The 9,689-nt window shown below is 53.8% G+C and overlaps 1 protein-coding gene across 5 annotated transcripts in view; it reads right to left on the bottom strand.

Moving 5' to 3' along the window:
- Pik3cd (phosphatidylinositol-4,5-bisphosphate 3-kinase, catalytic subunit delta) overlaps positions 1-2,368 on the bottom strand; it is a 45,110-nt gene extending 42,742 nt beyond the window's left edge. For 4 of the 5 annotated variants that reach the window (XM_013033985.1, XM_013034001.1, XM_013034010.1 and 1 more), the window contains exon 1: positions 2,293-2,368. The gene's annotated coding sequence lies outside the window, so the exon portion shown is untranslated. The remainder of the gene's footprint in view (positions 1-2,292) is intronic. The other variant, XM_013033993.1, reaches the window with a different exon arrangement.
- Positions 2,369-9,689: the final 7,321 nt, after the last annotated feature.

The raw sequence follows: 9,689 nt of genomic DNA, 5'->3' as shown, positions 1-9,689 counted from the left end.
CCCCCCGCCCCCCCAGCTCCTGTGCACATTCAAGTGCCCCTGCAGGCGGGCACTTCACAACAATGTAAGAAATGGCAAACACTTCACACCTAGGCCATTGTTATTCCAAGATCACAGCTGGAGCCTTGGGCTCCAAAGGGTTAAGCAATCCTCCCAAGTCACTCGCAGATTAAAAAAAATCAGCTGATAAAAGCCCAGAACTGACTGGGAGGAAGGTCTTCTGCAGCCGTGTGGCAATCCTTCTGTGACCCGGTCCCCCCTCCCCCCCCTCCCCCAGAAATGCACGGCATGGGCCTCTGCACTTGCTTCCCTATTCTCAAGAAAGCACTTCTGGCTTTCACAGCAGAAAAGAGAGAAAAGAAAAGAGAAACGGAAAGAAAAGCAAATCCTTATCTGATTCTCTCCTGGGAGAGACAAGAGAGTGGCCCTGCACCCCTGGACTCCTCAGCCTAGACCCCTTCCAGCCAGCAGTCACATCCCACAAAAACTTTGGGTTCAGGGGCTGGGAAGGTGGCTCAGTGGTAGAGTGCTTGCCTAGCATGCATGAGGCCCTGGGTTTGATTCCTCAGTACCACATACACGGAAAAATTCAGAAGTGGTGCTGTGGCTCAAAGTTTGGCTGCAAAGAAAGAAGAGGGAGGTTTCCTCTTGTTCTTTTTTTCCCCCCTTCTTGTGCTGTGTTGTTTTTCTTTTTTTTTTTCCACCTTGAAACTGGCAGCATTTCTGATATGATGGCTGGGGATTTCCACCTACTTGTTAATATGTACGTATGTGTGCGTGTATATGTGTGTGTGTGTGTTCTGGGGCTGGAACTCAGGGCCTGCGTACTATCCCTTAGCTTTTTTTTTTTTTTTGCTCAAGACTGGCACTTTACCAACTTAAGCCACACCACTTCTAGCTCTTTTTGGATGGTGAATTGGAGGTAAGAGTCTCATGAACTTTCCTGCCCAAGATGCCTTTGAACTGTGATTCTCAATCCTGGCAGATAGCAGCCCCCTAAGTAGGTAGAGGTCCCCACCCTGCATCTCCCTTGCTCTCATGGCTTTTTCTAAAGCCCCCACTCTAAGCAAACATTTGCTAGGCTGCGCCCAACCATCAGCCCGCAGAAGCAGCTGCCCTGGGAAGGGGGAAGTGGCTCTCCAAACAAAATAGCTTTGAAAAATAATCACCCAAGAGAGATTGTTTCTTAAGGTGCACAGTCACTTCTGCCTTTAACTACAATTGAAGAAAGCCAATGTGAAGCCGGAAACCAGCGCTTACATACACACACACACCCACACGCCACTCCCACCCTGGTAGCTTTATTTGTGCATGGGTGTCCTGTGAACCCTGGCTGGACCACTCTCCCCCCCCAAAAAAAAATAACTGTGCCCAAGCCTCAGGAGTGAAAGGGTGTGGCTTCTCGGCCAGGTGAGCCAGCCTGGCTGCGGAGAGGATGGCAGGGTTCAAGACCCGCTGGTCTCTCTTAGGAAAGCCTGCACCCATCAAAGATGCGCCGCTGCTCCATGAGTGAACCAGGGGAGCCAGCGGACCCCGGGAATGGGCTGCTCAGATCCCCCCTCCCCGACTTTTTCCAACTCCACCCCTCTGGGGTAGAAAGCACTGCTCAGGACGCCCCCCCCCCGCCCCATCCATGGAAGGTCGCCCCATCCCATGGCCTTGATTCAAGGATGAGACGCCCAGAAGCCTACAGGAAACCAAAAAAATGGGGGGGGGGCTCGTTCAGAATGAAGCAGGGTAAGCGTATTAAGAAAAAAACAACACACAGATCCGGAAATGCAAAACTGGAGGCGGCTACTCCTGAAATCAGGGGCTCAGCCGCAGATCTGGGGGCCCCTGAACCCCAAGAGCAGCGGGAGAGGGCCGGGGTCGCGCGCCCACACGGGAGGGGGACCCGGAAACTCCGTCCCTACCTCTTATCCAGCCCGGGTCGCTGCCGGGATGCTAGGCAGCCGTGCGGGGTGCAGCCCGGACCCTGACCCCGCGCGGGGGCGCCCCTAGCGTGGCCGGCCGGGTGCGGGGGAGCTGCAGGCGGCCTTGGGAACGCTGCCCGCGCCCCAGAGGGCATCTCGGGAGATCTACACTTCCCAGCCCCGGGATGCCCACGGCCCACCGTCCAGATGCTGCAGTCGAACCAGGTCCGTGCGCGGCGCGCGCCCGGCCTCTATCAGCGCGCGGGCCCCCGGGTCCGGAGCTCTCGGGCTCCGTGCGCTGCGCGGGCCCGGGTCCGGGGCGCATCCCGGGTCCGGTCACAGGGCCCGGACCCACGGGACCCTGTAACCCTGTACTTACCTCCCACCGGGCGCAGCTGGCAGCCGGAGCCGCGCCGGCTCTGCTCTGCTCTGCGGAGGCCGGGCGCCGAGGCTGGAGGCTGGAGGCCGGGGGCGGGGCTCCGGCGCGCAAAGCGGCGGACAGCACCCCCACTTCCCACTCGGAACAGGAAAAACACCCGGTGCCCTGCGACCCCGCCCCGCCCCGTTCCCGCCGCCGCACCCCGCTTGGCACAAGGCACAAGCTTTCGAGCAGATGCCCAGGCGGAGGAGGAAACGGGGACCCTGGAGAGCCGGGCCGCCACCTTACCAAAGCAGGGCAACACAACAGCTGGCGCCCCTAGGCCTAACGCAGGGGGTTCAAATCCCGCTAGGATCACCGTTGGGACCCGCCCAGGACCTGGGTACAGTAACGAACACCAGCGACTCAGGAGGCTGAGCTGAGGATCTCCCTTCAAAGCCGGCCCGGGCAGGAAAACCCATGAAACTCTTATCTCCCATGAACCTCCAGAAAACCAAAAGTGGCGCTGTGGCTCAGGTGGTAGAGCGCTCGCCTTGAGCTGCAGAGCTGAGGGACAGCACCCAGGCCCAGAGTTCAGGCCCCACGACCGCGGGGGGAAAACAGAAAAGAAAAAAAGAAAAACGAATCGTGGATGTGCCTTCCAGGGGGCTGATTTTGAACTGGGAGCCTCACATCTCAGCCTCCTGAGTACTACTAAGGTGACAGATGTGAGCCACCAGTGGCCTGGCTTAGGGCTTAGAAGTCCTTCGGAGTGGCTTGGCCAACAGATGAACCAAATTAATCTTCAGTCCCTCATCTATGGATACAAAAACTGAGGCTCTGAAGATCAAATCCCACTGAGACCACAGAGTCGGCTGGAGGACACCTTCATCTTTCCACCCGCCTTGTGTGTGTGTAATACAGGATGAATTCGCAGGCTGTGTCCACAACCAGATATGGCTGCCCCAAACCACCACAGCCTGGTGATGTCTATGAAAGGACAAAGCAAAGAGTTGGAGGATCAGGCAGAGTTCGGGATCATTCCTTGCCAGTGGAGGAAGCTGCTGGGAGGGGGGGAGAGAGCTGGGAGGGGGAGAGAGCTGGGCGGGGCCTGGCAGACTCCGCCCCTCCAGCTGGGCCAGCTGAGCTGAGCAGGGCTTGAGCTGAGGGCTTGGCACGGGGTGGAGGAGGAGGGATGGGGCCCCTAAACCTGATTCCAGCAGGGGCCAGGTGAAAGAGTTCAGGATGACCCAGAGGAGCAGACCTCGGGGCCCAAGGCTAACTGGTGAGTTTGTGGCCTCCAGACAAGTCATCAAGTGTTGAAAAACAAATTCCTAAAGCCCAGGCTATTTGGCTTCAAAGCTCAACCCTCCACCTACAAGTTGTACGTGCGCGTGTGCGTGCCTGTGTGGGGTGAGCGCGTGAGCCTGGGGCTCCACCGTGGGCGCAGGATGACAATCCTGTCTTTCCTGCACCGTGCTCAAGGACAGCACCTAGGCTCTGAGTTCAAGTCCTAGTACTAGAATACAAAACAAAAATCTTCTTGTAACAGGATGGTGGGGTAACTGCTTGGGGGGTTTGGGGGCTGGTGGCCCCCACCCCATGCCTGTGGGTGACACCTCCAGCCAGCTGTGTTTGCTCTGTCTTTGCTGTAATTGATTCCAGGAGCAATGATGGCAGGCTACAGGCCGGCCTCCCTGCTCCCAGCATGGAAGAGACACTTTGAAGACTCAAACTAAGATACCGTGGGCTGGGAAGGTGGCTCAGTGGTAGAGTGCTTGCCTTGCATGCCTGAGGCCCTGGGTTTGATTCCTCAGCACCACATAAGCAGAAAAAGCCAAAAGTAGTGCTGTGGCTCAAGTGGAGAATGCTAGCCTTGAGCTGAAATGCTGAGGGACAGCGCCCAGGCCCAGAGTTCAAGCCCCACAACCAACAAAAAGAAAAAGAAAAAAAAGATACTGTGTCAGGAGGTAGCAACCATTACAAAGGAAGGGAGGCCTAGGAGGGAGGGTTACTGGGGACGAGGGCACTGGGGCTCTTCTCCCATCTATTTTCTTTGTGTGTTAGGGCTCGAACTCAGGTCCTGGATGTTATCTCTTTGCTTTTTTTTTTTTTTTTTAATCTAGGCTGGTGCTCTACCACTGAGCCATAGTTCCACTTTGAATTGGTAAATTGGAGAGAACCGTCTCATGCGTGTTCCTGCCCCAGCTGGCTTTGAATTGTGATCCTCCTATCTCAGCCTTCTGAGTCGAAGCCACTGGGGCTTCTCTTATGTAGGGTTTGACAATCCTAGCTAGCTGGCAGCAGGAAGCAGCAATAAGAGGATGGGGGTCCAAGGCTGGCCCAGGCATAGTTAGGAGGTCTTATCTGAAAGACAATCTAAGCGGAAAGGGGCTAGATGTACGGCTCAATGGCATAGCAATTGCCAGGCAAGTATGAGACTTGTGGTCAAATTGAATAAATAAATAAGTGGAGCCACAGCTCCACTTCCTGCGTTTTGCTTGTTAACTGGAGATGAAGATCTCAGATTTTTCTATCGGGGTTGCCTTCAAAATGGGATCCTCAGATCTCAGCCTCCTGAGTAGCGAGGACCACAGGTGTGAGCCGGACTAGACAAGTCTCAACAGAAAACTTCCAAATAATGTATATGGATCTATTTCCCTGAAGGAGTTGGGGTCCGCAGCATGTGGCCTGCACTCCGTCTAAGGAATGTGACAGAGGGAGCTGGAGAGGAGCAAGGAGGAGGATAACAAAAAAAATGGAAAAGCAGAAACGTCAGCTTATCTTCCCCTGCCCAAGTCGGAGTGAATCCTCTGCACGCAGCGCACACAGCGCCTGGGCAGAGCCACGGTCAGTCACGCTGGGTGACAGCCAGGCGCGCATCTGCATCTCTCTGTCCAATAGCCGTGAGACACGCCCCCCCCAGATGAGATCCCAGGAGGAGGGTACGGATGGCATCAGAATGTCTGTCATGGGAGGCCAGGCCTTAGCCAGTCAAGTGCCAATGCAGGTGCACACAAGATGGCAGCAGCCTTGGCACATGAGCATGCATGCCCAGCTTCTTCCTCCAGAACACTGTCCCCTGCCTCCACAGGGCTCACTGGCCGTCACCTGTGACCTATGCCTGTCAGGTGCCCGCTGCCCCCCCCCCCTCTAGTAGATACAGCTAGGCCTAGGTCACCTGACCCAAGACAGCCAATCGGTGACTTCCTTGGGAATGTGGCCTAGAAGCAAGGGCTGGCTGCTAATGTAACCACTCATCTACTGGCTGCTGCCCATCAAAGAGGACTAAAGAAATCAGAGAAGTTGACATGCAGAGAAGAGAGATAGACTCATAACAGATGCAGAGAGGAAAAGATACAGAGGAGAAAAAGGCCATTCTAAGCCATTTTCCAGCTCTTGGTCTTGTTATTTCTTTCTTCTTTTTTGTCAGTCAGGGGGCTTGAACTCTGGGCATGGGCTCTGTCCCTCAGCAATTCAGCTCAAGGCTAGTGTTCTACCACGTGAGCCATGGCACCATTTCTGGTTTTCTGGTGGTTTATTAGAGGTAAGAGTTTCATGAATTTTCCTGCCCAGGCTGGCTTTGAACTGTGATCCTCAGATCTCAGCCTCCTGAGTAGCTGGGATTACAGGTGTGAGCCACTGGCACGCAGCTGGTCATGTTATTTCTTGATTGATTTTTATGTGTGCCGGTACTGAGGCTTGAAGTGAAGCTTGGGCACTGCCCCTTAGCTTTTTCACTCCAGGCTGTGTTTGATCACCTGAGCCACAGCTCCATTTCCAGCTTTTTGATGGTTCATTGGAGATAAGCATCTCATATACTCTCTTGATCCGGGTGGATTGGAACTGTGATCCTCAGATCTCAGCCTCCTGAGTAGCTAGGATGACAAGCATGAGTCACTGGCACCTGGCTATTTTTTGTATCTTTTTGAGGTCCTTCTGCATTGGATTTATGATCATACCTTTCACCCTTATATCTTGTTTTCTTCATTCCAGTAGTTTGGACACCAGTTGAGCCACGCTTCCAGTGCTTTCTGTTTTAGTTACCACGTCTGCTTTTGCCCCTGGCTAGCCTCAAATCTAGTTCCTCCTATCTCCCTCTCTTGGGTAACTGGGATTATAGATGCAAAACACCAATCCCAGCTTGTTTTTTTCAGATAGGATCTTGTTAACTTTATCCTGAATTTGCCTCCAATTTTTATTCTCCTACATAAGCCTCCCAAGTATCTCAAAAATTACAGCCATAAGCCATTTCACCCAGCCCCAATTTTTTTTTTTTTTTGCCTGTTTACAGCTTGAGCTCAGGGCCTAGATGTTATCTCTGAGCTTTGTTCAAGGCTAGCACTCTACCATTTGAGTCACAGCTCCAGTCCTGACTTTATTGGTAGTTAATTGGAGATGTGAGTCTCACAGATTTTCCTGCCTGGCCTGGCTTCAAACCATGATCCTCAGATCTCAGCCTCCTGGGTAGCTAGTATTACAAGCACGAGCCACTGGTACCGATTCCAAACTTCCCTCTTTTTTATAAAGATCCAGTGCCAGTGTGACCTCGTCACAAATTATTACATATTCAAAGATACTGTTTTCTTTTAAGGTCACTTTCTTAGGTCCTAAGCCAGCATTAATATTTTTGAGAGAGATGAAGAGTAATATTTAAGCCAGTAAAAACCCTGCAATGCTAGTTACTATTCTTTGAAATTAAAAAAAAAATCTCAATTGCTGGGAATGTGGCTCAGTGGTAGAGCGCTTGCCTTGCAAGCCTGAGGCCCTGGGTTTGATTCCTCAGCACCACATAAGCAAAAAGAAAAAAGCCGGAAGTGGCACTGTGGCTCAAGTGGTAGAGCGCTAGCCTTGAGCTGAAGAGCTGAGGGACAGCGCCCAGACCGAGTTCAGGCCCCACAACTGGACCCCCCCCCACAAAAAAAAGAAAGAAAAATAACATAAAACATGGGCTGGGAAGGTGGCTCAGCAGTAGAGTGCTTGCCTTGCATGCATGAGGCCATGGGTTCAATTCCTCAGCACCGCATAAGCAAAAAAAAAAGCTGGAAGTGACGCTGTGGCTCAAGTGGTAGAGCGCTAGCCTTGAGCTGAAGAGCTGAGGGACAGCGCCCAGGCCCAGAGTTCAGGCCCCACGACCGGACCCAAAAATTAAAAAGAAAAATCTCAATTACTAGTGGCTCATGCCTGTAACCCTAACTACTTAGGAGGCTGAGATATGAAGATTGTAGTTCAAAGACCAGCCTGTGCAGGAAAGTCTCCAATTAACCAGTAAAAAACCAGAAGTAGGAAAGTAGCTCAAGCGGTAGAGCCCCAGCTTTGAGAGAAAAACTCAGACAGTACCCCCAGGTTCAAGCCTCAGTACCATGTGCGTGCGCGGGCACACACACACGCACACGCATGCATACACACACACACACGCACGCGCACACACGATCTCAATGACTATAGATACTAGTGAAGGAGGAGTGTGATGTTATAAAAAAAAAAAAAAGAAAAAGCAGTTTTTCAAACACAGGACAAGCCGGGCGCCGGTGGCTCACGCCTGTCGTCCTAGCCACTCAGGAGGCTGAGATCTGAGGATCCTCCCTGGTGAACACGCTTTCTCCTTCTCACAGTTGGGATGGAAAAAAAAAAAAGATAGGACCTCCTGCTTGGTGCTCAGAGACCCCAGCCCTGTGCTCTGGCCCAGGACAAAGCAGAATGTGTGTCAGGACAGGATCTTGGATCGTTGGCCATGAACCAATGCCATGACCACAAAATAGCTGCAGGCACTTAGGAAGGTCGGCCAGCCAAGCCTGGCATTGCAAGCCAGCGACACCTCATCCTCTCAGAGTACTGCTAGGCCAGAGCCTCGGGACCAACAAGAAACAGGGGCCAAGACAAAAACACCCGTCCAGCCAGGCCCGCTGGCTCTCACCTGTCACCCTGGCCACTCAAGAGGCTGCGACCTCAGGATCTCAGTTCAAAGCCAGCCCAGGCAGGAAAATTGGTGAGACTCTTAGTCCAATTCACCAGCAAAAAGCTGGAAGTGGAGGTGTGGGCAAGCGGTAGAGTGCCAGCACTGAGCAAAAAAGCTAAGTGAGAGCACCAGGCCCTGAGTTCAAGCCCCAGCAGAGGCTTACAGAAAACAAAACACCCCTCTACCTTCCAAGAAACTCTCTAGGGTCCAGGGATTCCATGGAGCACTTCTGGGGGAAACAGAATCTGGGCTAGCCACCTTTGCCACCAAAGCAGCCAAGGAATGAGCTTCAAAGCAAATCCTGCTTAGAGAAGCCCACCTTTAGGTGGGAAGCAGGGGTCGTGAGAGAGGAGAGTTCAGATGTGCCAAAGAAATGACAGTGAACCAATGGACAAGACCATTCTTTGTCCAGAGGAGGGACAGGGGCCTAAGAAGAGGAAGGAACTCAGAAACCTGAGATCTGAGGATCAGGGTTCAAACCCAGTCCATACACGCACTTGTGCGCGCGCACACACACACCACACACATGAGCATAAAGAAGAGGAGGAATTCAGGACTCCCTTCCTTCCCCACCAGTTCCAGTTGAACCTTTCACTCAGCGATTCTAAAGCCCAGCGCTCAGCCCCAACAGCCTCAGGGAGGCAGGGAGGCTGGCCTTTCTTCTTTGCCAGCAGCTCCTCTCTCTGTCCCTTACATCACAGAAACAAGGAACCCATGTATCCTCGGCTCCCTTCTCAAGCCTGGCTGCAAAGAGATCAGACAGAAGACAGGAAGTGAGGTCCTTTTGCCCTCCCCACAGAGGCGGCCTCCCTCCTTCCCTCCCTCCCTCTCTCCCTCCCTCCGACCCCATCTGCTCTGGGCCACCCCTCTGGCTAGCCTCCCGATGTCCAGGGTGGTCTGAGCTGCAGGCCTCCCCCCTCAGACCCCCCCAGACCCCGTCCCTCCCCCCCCCAGGAAAGAGCTGTGCACACATTTGTTGGGGAGAAAAACAGGAAGTGGACACCAGTGCGCCCTGCAGATGCTGCTGCCTAGCCAGGTGTGTGGCAGGCTGTGCCCCGAGCCTGACAGTGCCAGGGCCGGGGGGGGGGAGGCCTATGGACCCCTCCATGCGGAGCCTTATTTGGGGGGTCACCCATCACATCTGCGCCCTGCGCCTCACATCTGCCGTCCGCATCTCACACACTCTTCCAGGTTGAGGCCACAGCCCCGGTTTCACAGATGAGCACACCGGCCTCAGAGAGGTTCAGTGACTGGGCCAAAGCCACTCAGCCTTTCCCACGACTGGGTCATGGCTCCTTGATTCTTTCTCAGACTTTGATTTCTATTTGTGGTCCGTGTTTGAGCCGGGCCTGTGTGCAACGCAGTGGGTGGGGGAGGGGGAGCTGTGTCTGCCTCCTTGCTCTCAGGATTGGAGGTCGGATCACGGAGGCTCTGGGTCCTGGGGTATGTTTCCCAGGAG

The sequence above is a fragment of the Dipodomys ordii genome, unplaced genomic scaffold (assembly GCF_000151885.1).
Source record: "Dipodomys ordii isolate 6190 unplaced genomic scaffold, Dord_2.0 Scaffold6, whole genome shotgun sequence".
Taxonomy (NCBI): Eukaryota; Metazoa; Chordata; class Mammalia; order Rodentia; family Heteromyidae; genus Dipodomys; species Dipodomys ordii.
The sequence above is the reverse complement of the archived record's forward strand: the minus strand, read 5'-3'. Positions and strand labels throughout refer to the sequence as shown.